Source organism: Carcharhinus amblyrhynchos, chromosome 13, assembly GCF_965287045.1.
Source record: "Carcharhinus amblyrhynchos chromosome 13, sCarAmb.v2.hapA, whole genome shotgun sequence".
Lineage (NCBI taxonomy): Eukaryota > Metazoa > Chordata > Chondrichthyes > Carcharhiniformes > Carcharhinidae > Carcharhinus > Carcharhinus amblyrhynchos.
In genome coordinates, this window is record NC_137336.1 from 61,374,027 (window position 1) to 61,388,571 (window position 14,545).

The window sequence follows — 14,545 nt, forward strand, 5'->3', positions numbered from 1 at the left end:
CACTGCCCTTCCATGTGATTAATTTTTCTGCAAGATATCTTGATAAGTTCTCACTTGCAAAAGGATCAAGAATGAGAGCACAGACTTAAATTGGTTTGCAAAAGGAGCAAATATGATGTGAGAAAAAGATTTTTTCACACAACGAATGGTTCAAGTCTGGAGTGCACTGCCTGAAAGTGTGGTGGAAGCAGGGTCAATCAAATCATTCAAGAGGGCATTAGATGATTATTTGAATAGAAACAATGTGCAGGGGTGTGGGATAAGGTAGGGGAATGGCACTGGACCATAATGCTCCTTTGGAGAGCCAGTGCAGTCACAATGAGCCAAATGGCCTCCTTCTGCACTGTAACAATTCTGTGGTTCTACAAAGTTTTTGGGCGATGTGACAGAGCATTACAGAAGTGGTAATCATTTCTGGAGCATATATATTTCATGCCAATGACAGGCTGAGTGTATAAGTGATTACTGGCTCTTGCTCGGGAAAAAGTGAAAGCCAGAAATGGATTCGAAAATCAATCAAAATAGAATAATGTTGTGGTAAAGCTAATGGTGATTGAATAATGATCCTTTTAAAGCTGCAGCTCTCATTCTCTAATGAGCTAGTTGTCAATTCATGTCAATTTCAGGTATTTAAATTATCCATTCAATACTCTCCAGCACTCAATGATTAATACAATGCCATTTACTCCTTACAGACCAAGGGATTTTTATTGTTGGGGTGATGTTGGAGCAGGGTGGGGGATGTCTTGTGCCATCAAGCATTTTACTTTCTGTGCTGATGTCTAATTTGTCCACTCTTAGTAAACGTGAGTAGATATGTATTGGAATATAGCACAGCAGCCAGCTTCAGCTTCACTCGATTGCTCAGTCTCCATCGACGGGACATGGCTCACACATGGGTGTTGGAAGACTGTTCAACTATGCATGCATTGCAATCGGGTACAATCCTAGCCCCTCCCAACTGGATAATGAACATGTCTGGAAGCTATCCGTGATGTTTTCTCCTTCACCTCATTTCAAATCATGGATGCTGAGAGCATCGTGATGTTGTTGCAGCAATTTCCCAGCCAGGGCATCACAACATGACCAGGGTCAAGGACATCGCTGAGCAGTTGCAGGACGTTCTTAAGAGGGAGGGTGAGCAATCAGAGGTCATTGTACATAGTGGTACCAACACACAAGTAGCCAGAGGTCATTGTACATATTGGTACCAATGTCATAGGTAGGAAAAGGGATGAGGTCCTGAAGTGTGAATATAGAGAGATAGGCAGAAGGCTAAAGTGCAGGACCTTGAAGGTAGTAATTTCTGGATTACTACTGGTGCCACTTGCTAGTGAAAGTAGGAATAGGAAGATTTGGCAGATGATTGCATGGCTTGAGAGCTAGTGCAGGGGGCAGGGATTTAGATTTTTAGATCATTGGATCTCTTCTGGAGAAGGAGTGACTTGTTCAAAAGGAACATGTTACACCTGCACTGGAGAGGGACTAATATCCTGGCAGGGAGATTTGCTAGAGCCACTCAGGAGGGTTTAAACTAGTTTGGCAGAGGGGTGGACCCAGAACAGTGGGAGACAGTTGAGAAGGTTCAGGACAGTACAGAAGTTAAAGAGAGCACATTAAATCGTAAAGACAGTGTCAGTAATCCTAGTACCAGACAGATCAGGCAAAAGCAAGACAGAGAGCAAGGAAGGTCCAGATTAAACTGCATTTATTTCAATGCTAGAGGCCTGATGGGCAATGCAGTAAACTCAGGATGGGGAAATGGGACTGGGATATTAAAGCAATTACTGAAACATGGCTAAAGGAGAGACAGGACTGGTGGCTCAATGTTCCAGGATACAGATGCTATAGGAAAGATAGAACAGGTAGTAAGAGAAGAGGGGGAGTTGCACTTTTGATTAGGGAAAACATCAGACAGTACTGAGAGGGGATATATCCGAGGGTTTGCCCACATGGGTAGAACTGAGAAATAAGAAGAGGGAAATCATTTTGATAGAGTTATACTATAGGCCCCCAAATAGTCAGCAGGAAATTGAGGAGCAAATATGTAAGGAGATCATAGATAGCTCAAAGGAAAATAGGATGGTAATAGTAGGGGATTTTAACTTTCCCAACATTGACTGGGACATCCATAGTATTCGAGGCATGGATGGAGAGAAATTTGTTGAGTGTATTCAGGAGGAATTTATTCTTCAGTTTGTGGATGGCCGGACTAGAGGAGAGGGCAAAATTGACCTCCTCTTGGGAAATAGGGAAAGGCAGGTGACAGAAGTGTTAGTGAGGGATCACTTTGGGACCAGTGACTGTAATTCCATTAGTTTTAAGATATAATGATAGGTCTGGCCCAAAAGTTAAAATTCTAAATTGGGACAAGGCCAATTTGATTCTGTCAGGCAGGAATTTTCAAAATTTAATTGGGGGAGTCAGTGGGAAGGCAAAGGGACGTCTGATAAGTGGGAGGCTTTCAAAAGTGTGTTAGCCAGGGTTCAGGGTAAGTACATTCCTCTTAGAATGAAGGGCAAGGCTGGCAGAAGTAGAGAACCCTGGATGATTTGCGATATTGAGGCCCTGGTCAAGAAGAAGAAGAAGGAGGTACATGACATGTGTAGGCAGCTGGGATCAAGTAGATCCCTTGAAGAGTATAGGGGGTGTAGGAGTAGAGTTAAGAGATAAATCAGGAGGGCAAAAAGGGGACTCAAGATTGTTTTGGCAGATAAGGCAAAGGAGAATCAAAAGAGCTTCTACGAATACATAAAGGGCAAAAGAGTAATGAGGAAGAGAGTAGGGTCTCTTAAGGATCAACAAGGCAATCTATATGCAGATGCACAAGAGATATGTGAGATCCTAAATGAATATTTCTCGTCAGTATTTACTGTTGAGAAAAGCATAGATGTTAGGAAACTTGGGGAAACAAATAGTGAAGTCTTGAGGAGTATACATATAACAGGGAAGGAGATACTGGAAGTCTTAAAGCATAGCAAGGTAGATAAATCCCTGGGACTTGATGAAGTGTATCCCAGGACATTGTGGGAGGCTAAGGAGGAAATTGTGGGTACCCTAGCAGAGATATTTGAATTATTGATAATTACAGGTGACGTGCCTGAAGATTGGAGGGTGGCAAATGTTGTGCCTTTGTTTAAAAAGGGCTGCAGGGAAAAGCCTGGGAACTACAGGCCGGTGAACCTGTAGTGGTGAGTTGTTAGAAAGCATTTTGAAAGACAGGATCTGTGGGCATTTAGAGATGCAAGGATTGATTAGGGACAGTCAGCATAGCTTTGTGAGTGGAAAATCGTGTCTCACAAACTTGATTGAGTTTTTTGAAGAGGTAACCAAGAAGGTAGATGAGGGCAGTGCAGTTGATGTTGTTTGCATGGACTTTAGCAATGTCTTTGACAAGGTACTGCATGGTAGGTTGTTGCACAAGGTTAAATCTCACAGGATCCAGGATGAGGTGGTCAAATGGATACAAAATTGGCTTGGTGACAGAAGCCAGAGTGTAGTTGTAGAGGGTTGTTTTTCAAACTGGAGACCTGTGACCACCGGTATGCCTCAGGAATCGGTGCTGGGTCCACTGCTATTTGTCATTTATATTAATGATTTCAATGAGAATATAGGAGGCATGATTAGTAAGTTTGCAGATGACACCAAGATTGGTGGCATAGTGGATAGTGAAGAAGTGGACAGGGACTTTGATCAATTGGGCCAGTCCCTCTCTCCACTCACATTGTCTGTACCTTTAAGACTTGATTGCCTGTAAAGACGCGCATTCCAACCATTATTTTGTAAGTTTGTGTCTTTATATGCCCTGTTTGTGAACAGAACTCCCACTTTTCTGATGAAGGAGCAGTGTTCTGAAAGCTAGTGACTTTTGGTACCAAATAAATCTATTGGACTTTAACCTGGTTTTGTGAGACTCCTTACTGTGTAACAAACATAGTCAGGGGAAGAAAGGAAAGTGGTTGCACAGCTAGCTGTGGAAATTCCTTGGGCCGGATTTTCTGGCGGTGCTCATCCCAAGTCCGGAAAATCCTGCCCAAGGTTAACGGACCTTGGCACGATGCGTGTCCTGTCTGCTGCAGTTCCCATTGGCAGGCGGGACGGGAATATTTTGCTCCTTGTGTCTATGGAGGAGGAGGACAGAATCACATTTGGCTATGATGCTGCTTGTGTTACCATATCCTGCTCCTGAATGCCAGTGCAAAGGAATTAATGCGTGAAATGTTGTCTGGCATAATGCGTATACACACCCTCAACCTAGTATGTTGGTCGAATCCCTGCCACCATCCAGTCAGATTAACTAGCTTCTCAATTCAAAAGTATAATTCCCCATTTCACTTGCAAGAAGTGAAAAGGGGAATCACAACTTTATTACAGAGGTCACTTGCTGTAGGAGTAACATAAACAACCGATGGGTGGAGCTTTATAGCCCATTCCATCAGCAGGATCTTCCAGTCCCACCAAAGTCAAAGAACCTTTGAATGGCTCACTGCATTTTTACAACACCTCCCCCACCATGACAGGGCCATTAAATTTCACATTACTCAAGGCTGGCAATGAGGGAAAGCAGGAAGCATAAGCTAAGAGTTGTTCAACACTCCACTCCTGAAGAGAACCTCTGAAGTGAATATTTAATTATCACCGGAAGAAGATGGAAAAACACCCACCTAAGGGCAATGTGCTTTGCATCTGGCTCAAAATTTCAACTGGCTTTCATGGGAGCAATCGATTGGTTCCCAGTAATCAATGACCGTCTACCCTATTCTGACTGCTCCACTAACTCAAACAGTATATAACCCAACTCATTACACCCTGTGATAGCTCTGTCATGTCACAAAGGAAATAGCTGTCAAAATTCATCAACAACAATGTATACTAAATCAGATGAAATTTAATTTGAAAGAATTTGCATCAATTGTCTTTTTCTCTGTAACTAAAATTGTTAATAGGCAAAATAAGATGATTAAATGAAAGTAAACAAGTGGATATTTGATTATATTCATTGAATTGTTTTTAATTGCTTGTCTTTAATGAGGTAAATTATAATTTTTATTGATGGCTTCTGCCTTTCCCAAATGTTTGGATACATATTTAGACCATTTGTTCAAATCCTTCTCAAGGTACTCTCGGCTGACAGTATGGCAGGAGCACTGAACTATCGAAGAGAGCAATATTTTATTGACAACTTATACCCAAGGTCATAGCAACCCTCTTAAATGGACGTGAGGAAAAGTAAATAAATAGACATGAGTAATTTTAAGGCACTACTTGGAAAAATCAGACTACTCAAGATGTTAACATTTATATCGCGACCAAAATCAGGGAGCTTCCTGTCTGCTAATTGACTGCCACATTTGCCTGCATTGCAATGCATTTCAAAACACTTAACTCTTTGTGAATTATATTGGGATATCCTGAGGTCATGAAAGGTGTTACATAAATAACATGTTTATTCTTTCTTGATATTTTTGTCCATGACAAGCAAACAGAAATAATGGGGAACCAAAAGGCTAATGAGAGTGAGGAAGTTATAGTAATTCATTCTTAGTAAAGAAAAAGTATTGGAGCAATTAATGGATCAAAAAGCTAATAAATCCCCTCACTTGACATTCCACACCCTTGTGTTTTAAAAAACGTGGCTACAGAGATAGATGCATTAGTTGTGTTCTTCCACATTCCCCACATTCTGGAACAGTGTAAGAGATTGGAAGGTAGCAAATGTAACATTGCTGTTTAAGAAAGAAGGAAAAGAGAAACTACAAACTAGTTAGCCTGACATCAGTCATTGACTTTGATGCACTTCAGGAACTCACCATGACTCCTCAGACAGCGCCTTCCAAAAGCCATGACCACTGCCATTGAGAAGGACAAAAGCAGCAGCTACCTGGGAAAATCATCACCTGGAGGTTCTCCTCCAAGCAAGTCAGTATCCTGATTTGGAAATATATCGCTTTCCTTCACTGTCACTAGGTCGAAATCCTGGAACTCCCTCACAGCACTGTGGGTATACCTACACCACATGGACTGCAACAATTCAAGAAGGCAGCTCATCGCTACCTTCTCAAGGACACTTAGGGATGGGCAATGAATGCTAGCCCAACTGCTGAAGCCCACATCCTGTGAATGAATAAAATAAAGGTAAAGGCTGGAATCCATTATTAAGGAAATGGTGATCTGACACTTAAAAATTCAAAATATGATTTGAGTCAACATAGTTTTACACAAACGAAACAGTGACAAATCTATTAGAGTTGTTTGAGGATGTAACAACTTGAGGGCCTATGGATGCAGGATATTTAGGCTTTCAAAAGGTATTTGTTCAAGTGCCACATGTGAAATTGATATACAATTAAGGGTTCATAGGATGAGTAATATGGAGATTGCTTAAAGAACAAAACAACTGTCCCGGAATAGAATCCCTCCAGTTCAGAAGGAGGCTATTTGGCCCATAGAATCTGTGCCAACAACAACCTCACCCAGCACTTATCCCCATAACTCAACACATATTTATCCTGCTAAACCCCCTGTCGCTAAGGCCCAACTTAGCAAGGCCAATCAACCTAACCCGCACATCTTTGGACTGTGGGAGGAAACCTGAGCACCCGGATGAAACCCATGCAGACACGGGGAGAATGTGCAAATCCACACAGACAGTCACTCAAGGTGAGAATTGAACCTGGGTCCCTGGCGTTGTGAGGTAGCAGTGCTAACCAATAGGTTGCCAGGCTGTTACTAGTGGAGTGCCGCAAGGATCACCGCTTAGGCCTCAGATATATAAGATTTATATTCATGCCTTAGATGAAAAGACTGAGTGTAATGTAGGCATGTTGGCTGACAAAATAAGTCAGTAAGTAAGCTATCAGAAAGACACAGTGGCCGCAAAGAGTTACTGACAGGTTGGGTGACTGGGCAAGAATATGGCTGAACGTGGGTATAATGCGGAAAGATATGAAGTTTTTTTGTAGGAAGAATAGAAAACAGAATTTTTAATAACTATTAAATGCTGGTGTTCAGAGAAATTTGGATGCTCTTGTACACAAATTACAGAAAGTTAACATCCAGGTACAGCAAGCAGTTAGGAAGGTGGATGATATATTGGCCTTTATTGGAAGAAACTTGGGAGTACAAGAGAAGGAAGTCTTGCTTCAATTGTACAGGACTTTGGTGCCATCTGGACTTAAGGAAAGTATTTTGTCTTGGAGGTGATGCAATGAAACTTTGCTTGGTTTATTCAGAATGAAATGGTTTCCAATGAAGACAGATGGAGCTGAATGGACCTATACTCTCTGGAGTTTAGTTGTCTCTGATTCACCAGTTTCAAAGAACATAAAAACAGTACGGCACAGGGACAAGCTGTTTGGCCCACCAAGCCTGCACGACGCATGACCCCTTTCTAAACTGAAGACCGTCAAGAACCTGTTTGCTACCCTGAATTGGACAGGGAACTTGTCTCCATGTCAGTTAAGGAGTGCCTCCAAATCCCAGTGAATATCCTCCTGGGGGTGGGAGGACTCGTGAGGATCTGTCTTGGAATCAGTCCCAACTTTTGGTTCCCACCCCCAATGCGAAAATCCAGCACTTATTCTTCAGGTAATGGGTCAGCAATTTTGAATTAAGATGGAATTCTCTACCACAGAGGATGGTGCATATTCCATTATTGGCTACATTTCAGGCTCAGATAGACATATTTTAGGTCTCTCAAGAAATAAAGGGCTACGGGATTGGGCAGTGAAATGGGTCAAAATAGAAGATCGGTTTATTGAGTGGAGGAGCAGGTTCAAGGTGGCATATGACCTACTCCTGTTCCCATTGTTTAATTTTTGAAAAGTGAATCAATCGACTTCTTCTAACAGATGAAGGTAAGCCATGTAGTCTGAAGATATATGAACTGTACATAGTTTTCCAGAATGTGTCAGTAGAATTTAAGTGAGCCAGGTGGTAGAACACTATATAGGCAGGCTGTACCAAAATCTATTTTGTTCTTTTACAAAATGGGTTCAGATTCACTGGAATTTAGAAGAATGAGAGGGGATCTCATTGAAATGTACAAAATTCTGACAGGGCTGGATAGATTGGATGCAGGGTTGATGTTTCCTCTGGCTGGAGGAGTTTGAACAAGGGGTTCCAACAATGATATGGAATAGGCCATTTAGGACTGAGGTGAGGAGAAATCTCTCCACCGAGAGGATGGTGAACCTATGGAATTTTCTCCGGCAGAAGGCTGTGGAGGCCTGAAATAGATTTTCCTTTAGAAAACTTCAGAAAGCATGTTCAGCCAAGCGAGATCTACAGACACTGGTGGAGGTTTCCAGTTGGTGCAAATGAGCGCTTTTATGAACTAGAAAGTTGCTCCATGGGTTTTTTGTGGTCCAGTTATTTGATGCGGATTACGACAGCCTGCATATCATTTTGCTGTGTTAATTTTAAAACATGTAAAGAATAAAAGTAAATACATAGGTAAAATTACCTCTGTTAAAATTAAGGTCAGTTATTTTTGCTATCTACAGAATTATGGAGAGACTTGTAGAATTCACACCCTGGATTCCCATTTGATAAGAATTTGACTTTTCAGTCATTATAAATCAGTGGCCTTGATCCACCATGGAATAAACACCACTATTGTTACAAAATAACAGAATTTCAACTTGCGGAGTGCTTTAACTGATTTGTTACTATCGTATCTATTCTCGGACTCCTTGTTGTCACAAATTGATAACTTTCCGGGAAGACTGGTAACACTTGGGTAATGCTTTCAATTAGTAACATGGAATCATAGCATTTTGCAGCTCTGTATCTGTGTCACTATGTCCAGGCGGCTGCTTTAAAATACCACCATCACCCCGCACCCCTTCTCTCAAAGCTTTTGCTGACTAACCATGAGCAAAGCTATGAGAAAGTCACTGGCAATGTTATTAAACCATAACATCAAACATGCCTGTCGCACATCAAGTGTCACACTCCACTTTCTGAGATGCAGTTCAAAGGAAAGTAGAGATAGAGATAAAGGAAATTTCTAAGAACACGAAATGCCAGAGTCAAGTTGTCTGCGGTATCTTAATGACCTCACGTGACAGCGATTAAAGCTTGATAGTTTTACCAGGATGTAGGCATACACACTGTAGCAGAGTAATGAAACATCATAATAAAAACAGAAAATGCTGCAAAAGCTCAGCGGGTTTGGCAGCATCTGTGGAGAGAGATTCAGAGTTGAGGTCTTGAATCTATATATCAGTTCTTCGAAGCGGATGATTATAATAATACAACATGTTTTGCAATGTTTCAGCATGCGAGCTGTGCAATGGGAGTTTGTTAGGAATGTGACAAAAAAAGTCCATCTGATAACTTTAACCATTTCAGCTGGGATCCAAACTGTCCATAAACTTTAAGCAAACTTAACGATTATCATTTAAGAAGACCTATGGGCTGGAAAATAACCAAATCCTCAACATTGAGTGTGTACCTAACAGGAATTAGAATTTGAATCCTTAAGTCCTTGTGTCCTTAAATCTTAGTAGTATATTGTTATATCTTGAGCAGATGATGGGAAGTGGTGTTCGACAAGAGTTGGCGCTGGTGACCACTCTTGTTTACTGTTTACATAAATACTTTAGCCTCCGGGTTCAATTTGTGAATAAGCTTCACATTTAATGCAGCAGTGACAAAATACAGGAAGACATTCATAATTGGGCACGTAATCGGAAAATAAACATCAATTAGGCAATGTACATGGTAATATATTTTAGCAAGGAAGAATAAGGACTCAAACTCCTCGGAAATTTAATGCCATGTCCTGGGGTGGGTTTGGTGGAGTGGGGAGAGCATTTAATTAGGTAGTAGGGTACTGGGGTGGGGACTTCAGATGAAGTCTGTAGTGGGAAGGCCCATTGATGACCTCCCTGCACCACTGCCGATTGAGGGCATTAATACCCAGTTAATTACCTTCTCCTGTCACTGCTGATATTCACCCAGGAGCGGGCATGGATTCACCATGGTGATGCGAGGCTCTTAATGAGTCTCCAGCTGGCAGGTAAGACCCTCATTACCTCCATTAAATACCTCTCTTAAGTATCTTACAGGAGGAACAGAGCAGCATGATGGCACAGTAGTTAGCACTGTTGCCTCACAGCCCAGAGACTTGGGCTCGATTCCTGGCTGTGAATTGTCCGCACATTCTCACTGCGTGGGTTTTGTCTGGGCCTCTGGTTTTCTCCCACAGTCTGAAAGATGTGCTGGTTAGGTGTGTTTGGCCATGCTAGGTTCTTCGTCAATGTACCCAAACAGGCACCAGAGTGTGGCGACTAGGGGATTTACACAGTGACTTCATTGCAATGTTAATGTAAGCCCACTTGTAACACAAATAAATCAACTGAAAAACTTAATCTTATGGTACAGATAGACAGACCATTAAAATGAACAATACAGTTAGCCATTAAAAAAAAAGCAATGGAGTCTATGGGTGAGATTTTCCAGCCATACTGACCTCAAAACCGGAAAATCCCATCCTGAGATCAATGGACCTTTGCATGGTCCACATCCCGCCAACTACGATTCCTGTGGGAAGATTCTGCACTATATCTATGAAAATAGAAATGAAAATCGGTGAGGTTATATTAAATTTGTAAAGGAGCTTGTGAGAGGTTTTGGTCTTCGAGTTTCAAGAAGGGTTAGAGGAACTGATAAATAAAAGTTTTACAAGAATGATACCAGAGCTGAAAGGTTATACCGATCTGAAAATATTAATCAGGCAGGTGTCCTGTTTTCAACAAAAGGAAAAACTGTGGGGTGACTCGATGGAGGGTCAAGAGGTTTGAGAGGGGAGTTTGTTTCTGTCTTCACGGAGGAGGACGTGAATAATTTGCCGGGTGTTAGCGATAGAAAGGTGGTAGGACTGGAGGGTCTTAATGACATTACTGTTACTAGAGAGGCGGTGCTCGACAGACTGGAGGGGCTGATTGTGGACAAGTCCCCAGGACTGGATGGAATGCATCCGAGGGTTCTGAAAGAAATGGCGGAGGTGATAGTGGATGCCTTGGTGGTTATTTTCCAGACGTCGCTGGATTCCGGGGAAGTGCCGGATGATTGGAAAACGGCTAATGTTACGCCGTTGTTTAAGAAGGGTGCCAGGCAAAAGGCAGGGAATTATAGGCCGGTTAGTTTAACGTCTGTGGTAGGTAAAATGTTAGAATCTGTCATTAAGGAGGAAATTGCAAGGCATCTTGAAGGGAATTGCTTGATAGAGCAGACGCAGCACGGTTTCATTAAAGGGAAGTCGTGTCTGACAAATTTACTGGAGTTCTATGAGGATGTGTCTAGGGCAGTGGATAGAGGAGAGCCGGTGGATGTGGTCTTTCTAGATTTTCAGAAGGCGTTTGGCAAAGTACCTCACAAGAGGTTATTGCAGAAGGTCGAGGGACATGGAGTTGGGGGTAGGGTGTTAGCGTGGATGGAGGATTGGTTGTCAAATAGGAGGCAGAGAGTGGGGGTCAACGGGTGCTATTCGGATTGGCGGATGGTGACTAGTGGAGTGCCCCAGGGGTCGGTGCTGGGGCCTCAGCTTTTTACCATTTATATAGATGATCTGGAGGAGGGAACCGAGTGTAGGGTGTCGAAATTTGCTGATGACACCAAGATTGGGGGAACGGCAAATTGTGCGGAGGGTGTGGAGAGTCTGCAGAAGGATCTAGATAGGCTGGGTGAATGGGCCAGGAAATGGCAAATGGAATTTAATGTTGGCAAGTGTGAGGTGGTCCACTTTGGTAGGAATAATGGTAGGAAGGACTATTACTTACGTGGCGAAAAACTGCAGCAGGCGACGGTGCAGAGGGACCTCGGGGTCCTTGTGCATGAGTCGCAAAAACCCAGCTTGCAGGTGCAGCAGGTGGTCAGGAAGGCGAATGGGATGCTGGCCTTCATAGCGAGGGGGATTGAATATAAAAGTAGGGAGGTCTTGCTGCAGCTGTATAGGGCATTGGTGAGGCCGCAGCTGGAGTACTGTGTGCAGTTTTGGGCACCGCACCTGCGCAAAGATATTTTGGCCTTGGAGGGAGTGCAGAGGAGGTTTACTAGGCTGATACCGGAGTTGAGGGGGTTGAGCTATGAGGAGAGGCTGAATAAACTAGGCTTGTACTCGTTGGAGTTTAGAAGAATGAGGGGAGATCTCATTGAGATGTATAAGATGATGAATGGGATGGATAGGATAGAGGTGGAGAGACTCTTCCCGCTCAAAAAAGACAGTAGGACTAGGGGGCACAGCCTCAGGATAAAGGGGGGGCGGTTTAGAACGGAGTTGAGGAGGAACTTCTTCACTCAAAGGGTGGTGAATCTCTGGAATTCTCTGCCCGTTGAAGTGGTGGAGGCTGCCTCGCTAAATATCTTTAAGACGCGGGTTGATGGGTTTTTGATAAGAGAGGGGATTAAGGGTTATGGGGAGAGGGCGGGAAAGTGGAACTGATCCACGACAGATCAGCCATGATCATATTGAATGGCGGGGCAGGCTCGAAGGGCTAGATGGCCTACTCCTGCTCCTATTTCTTATGTTCTTATGTTCTTATGACTCAGAGGAAGCATTTCCACTTGTGAGCGAGACCAGAAAGGCCAGAAAGGCAAGGTAGTCATTAAAAATCCAATTGGAAATTCCAAAGCGACTTCTTTAGCCTGGGAATGGTTAGAATTTCTTTTATACTTTCAAGAGTTGTGGATGCTACTGGATAGACCAACATTAATTGCCCATTCCTAATTGTCCTTGAGAAGCTAGTGTTGAGGCCTTTTTGAATCCGTGCAGTCCATGTGATATAGAGGTACACCCACAGTGCACCTAGGAAGGAAATTCCCAAATTTTGATCCAGAAACAGTGAAGGAATGGTGATTATATTTCCAAGGATGGTGTATGGCTTGGAGGGTAACTTCCTCCTGGTGGTGTCATAGGTATCTGCTATTTTGTCCATTGAAGTGGTAGAGATTGCGGGTTTGGAAAGTGATGTTGAAGGAGCCTTGGTGAGATGCTGCATGCATCTTGTAGATGGTTAATAGTGCTGTCAATGTGGTGAAGGGAATGAATATTGAAGGTGGTGGACTGGGTGCAAATGAAGCATTGTACTTCGGTCTGGATGATGTTGAGTTTCTTGAGAATAGCTCATTCAGGCAAGTGAAGAGTTTGTGGAACTCATCACCATAAGGGGTAGTTGAGGCAAATGTGGTTAAGTGGAAATTGGATACTCACAAGAAGGAGAAATAAATGGATAGAATAAAAACAGAAGATGCAGTAAATATTTAGCAAGTTTTTCGGCGTCTGTGGGCACCAAAATGGGAATGCTTGAGGTACTAGAGGTATAAACACTGGGGCAAATTTTCTGCCGGCCACAGGAACCATAGTGGATAGGGGGCAGACCGTGGAAAGGTCCGTTGACCTCAGGCAGGATTTTCCAGCTTCAAGGTGAACATGGCCAGAAAATCCCATGCTATATCTCTCTCCAGAGATGTCAGACCGGCTGAATATTTCCACCAGTTTCTGCTTTTTTATTTCCGGTTTTTAGCATCTGGCATTCTTGCTGTTGAAGAATGGGAAAGCTATGCTGATGATGTTGGGTGAAGAGTGGTGGGGGGATGGGGAGGATGTTCATTTGGAGCATTAACCCTCGCGTGGATCAACTAGCTTGTGTTTGTGCTGTTAGTGCTTTAGGTCAACAGGGTGATGCACTGTGGTATAGCAGTGGCTCCCCACCACCTTCTCAATGGCAATTAAGGATGAGAAAGAAATGGTGACCTAGCCAACCTACGAAAAAAAAATCTGACCCTCTAAAACGTCATATTTGACCTACTCATATGATCCAGCCGTCTGCTTGGATTACATAAGTATGAACAGAAATCTGGCACGCGTTTCTGATTGGTTGTTGGGAAATTTAAGGCACTCAAAAGCAAAAAGAAAATCTTTTTATGGGTTTGAGTGCACTTTTCACACAATTCTTTCTAATTCGTTCCCTCTGGAGAGTTGTCAAACTTCCGGAAGTGGACTGAAGTCATGAGGAATGGAAGAGTCATCTTCAGGCCGCTACCCCTGAGTAACACTGGGGGAAAAAATAACCAAAGGAACACAACTGCCTTTTTTTCCCTTTCTTTGAATGCTTCTATTTATTAGCTCTGACAAATTATTGAAGATGTGGCGGGGGGGGGGGGGGGGTAGATGGATAGGCTGTTTTGGATGTTTCTTGGCAGTTCATGTTCTATTTGGTATGGCAAGGTGGTACACCAGGTCACTAATGAGGGTAGTGTGGAGGTGGGGAGTGGGGCAGTTTGAGGCGGAATTGTTGACCAAAACTCCGGCGATAGATTTGATCAGGATTAGCAACCCTACATCTCTGATTTCCCTTTCCCACATCTAACATACATCGAACTACAACCGTATCCTCGAAAATGCCTTGAGCAAGCCACAAGTCATCTAGTGGTTGCATGAAAGGTGTGATGCACTACCAGGGGATGATGATACGTGCCAATTTATCACAGCCAGGAAATTTTATACGTTCCATAATACAAAATCACTCCATGTGGCTGA

The 14,545-nt window shown here is 43.0% G+C and overlaps 1 protein-coding gene across 2 annotated transcripts in view; it reads left to right on the forward strand.

Moving 5' to 3' along the window:
* LOC145351945 (dihydropyrimidinase-related protein 3-like) overlaps nt 1-14,545 on the forward strand; it is a 184,497-nt gene that overhangs the window by 44,435 nt on the left and 125,517 nt on the right. The window lies entirely within an intron of this gene.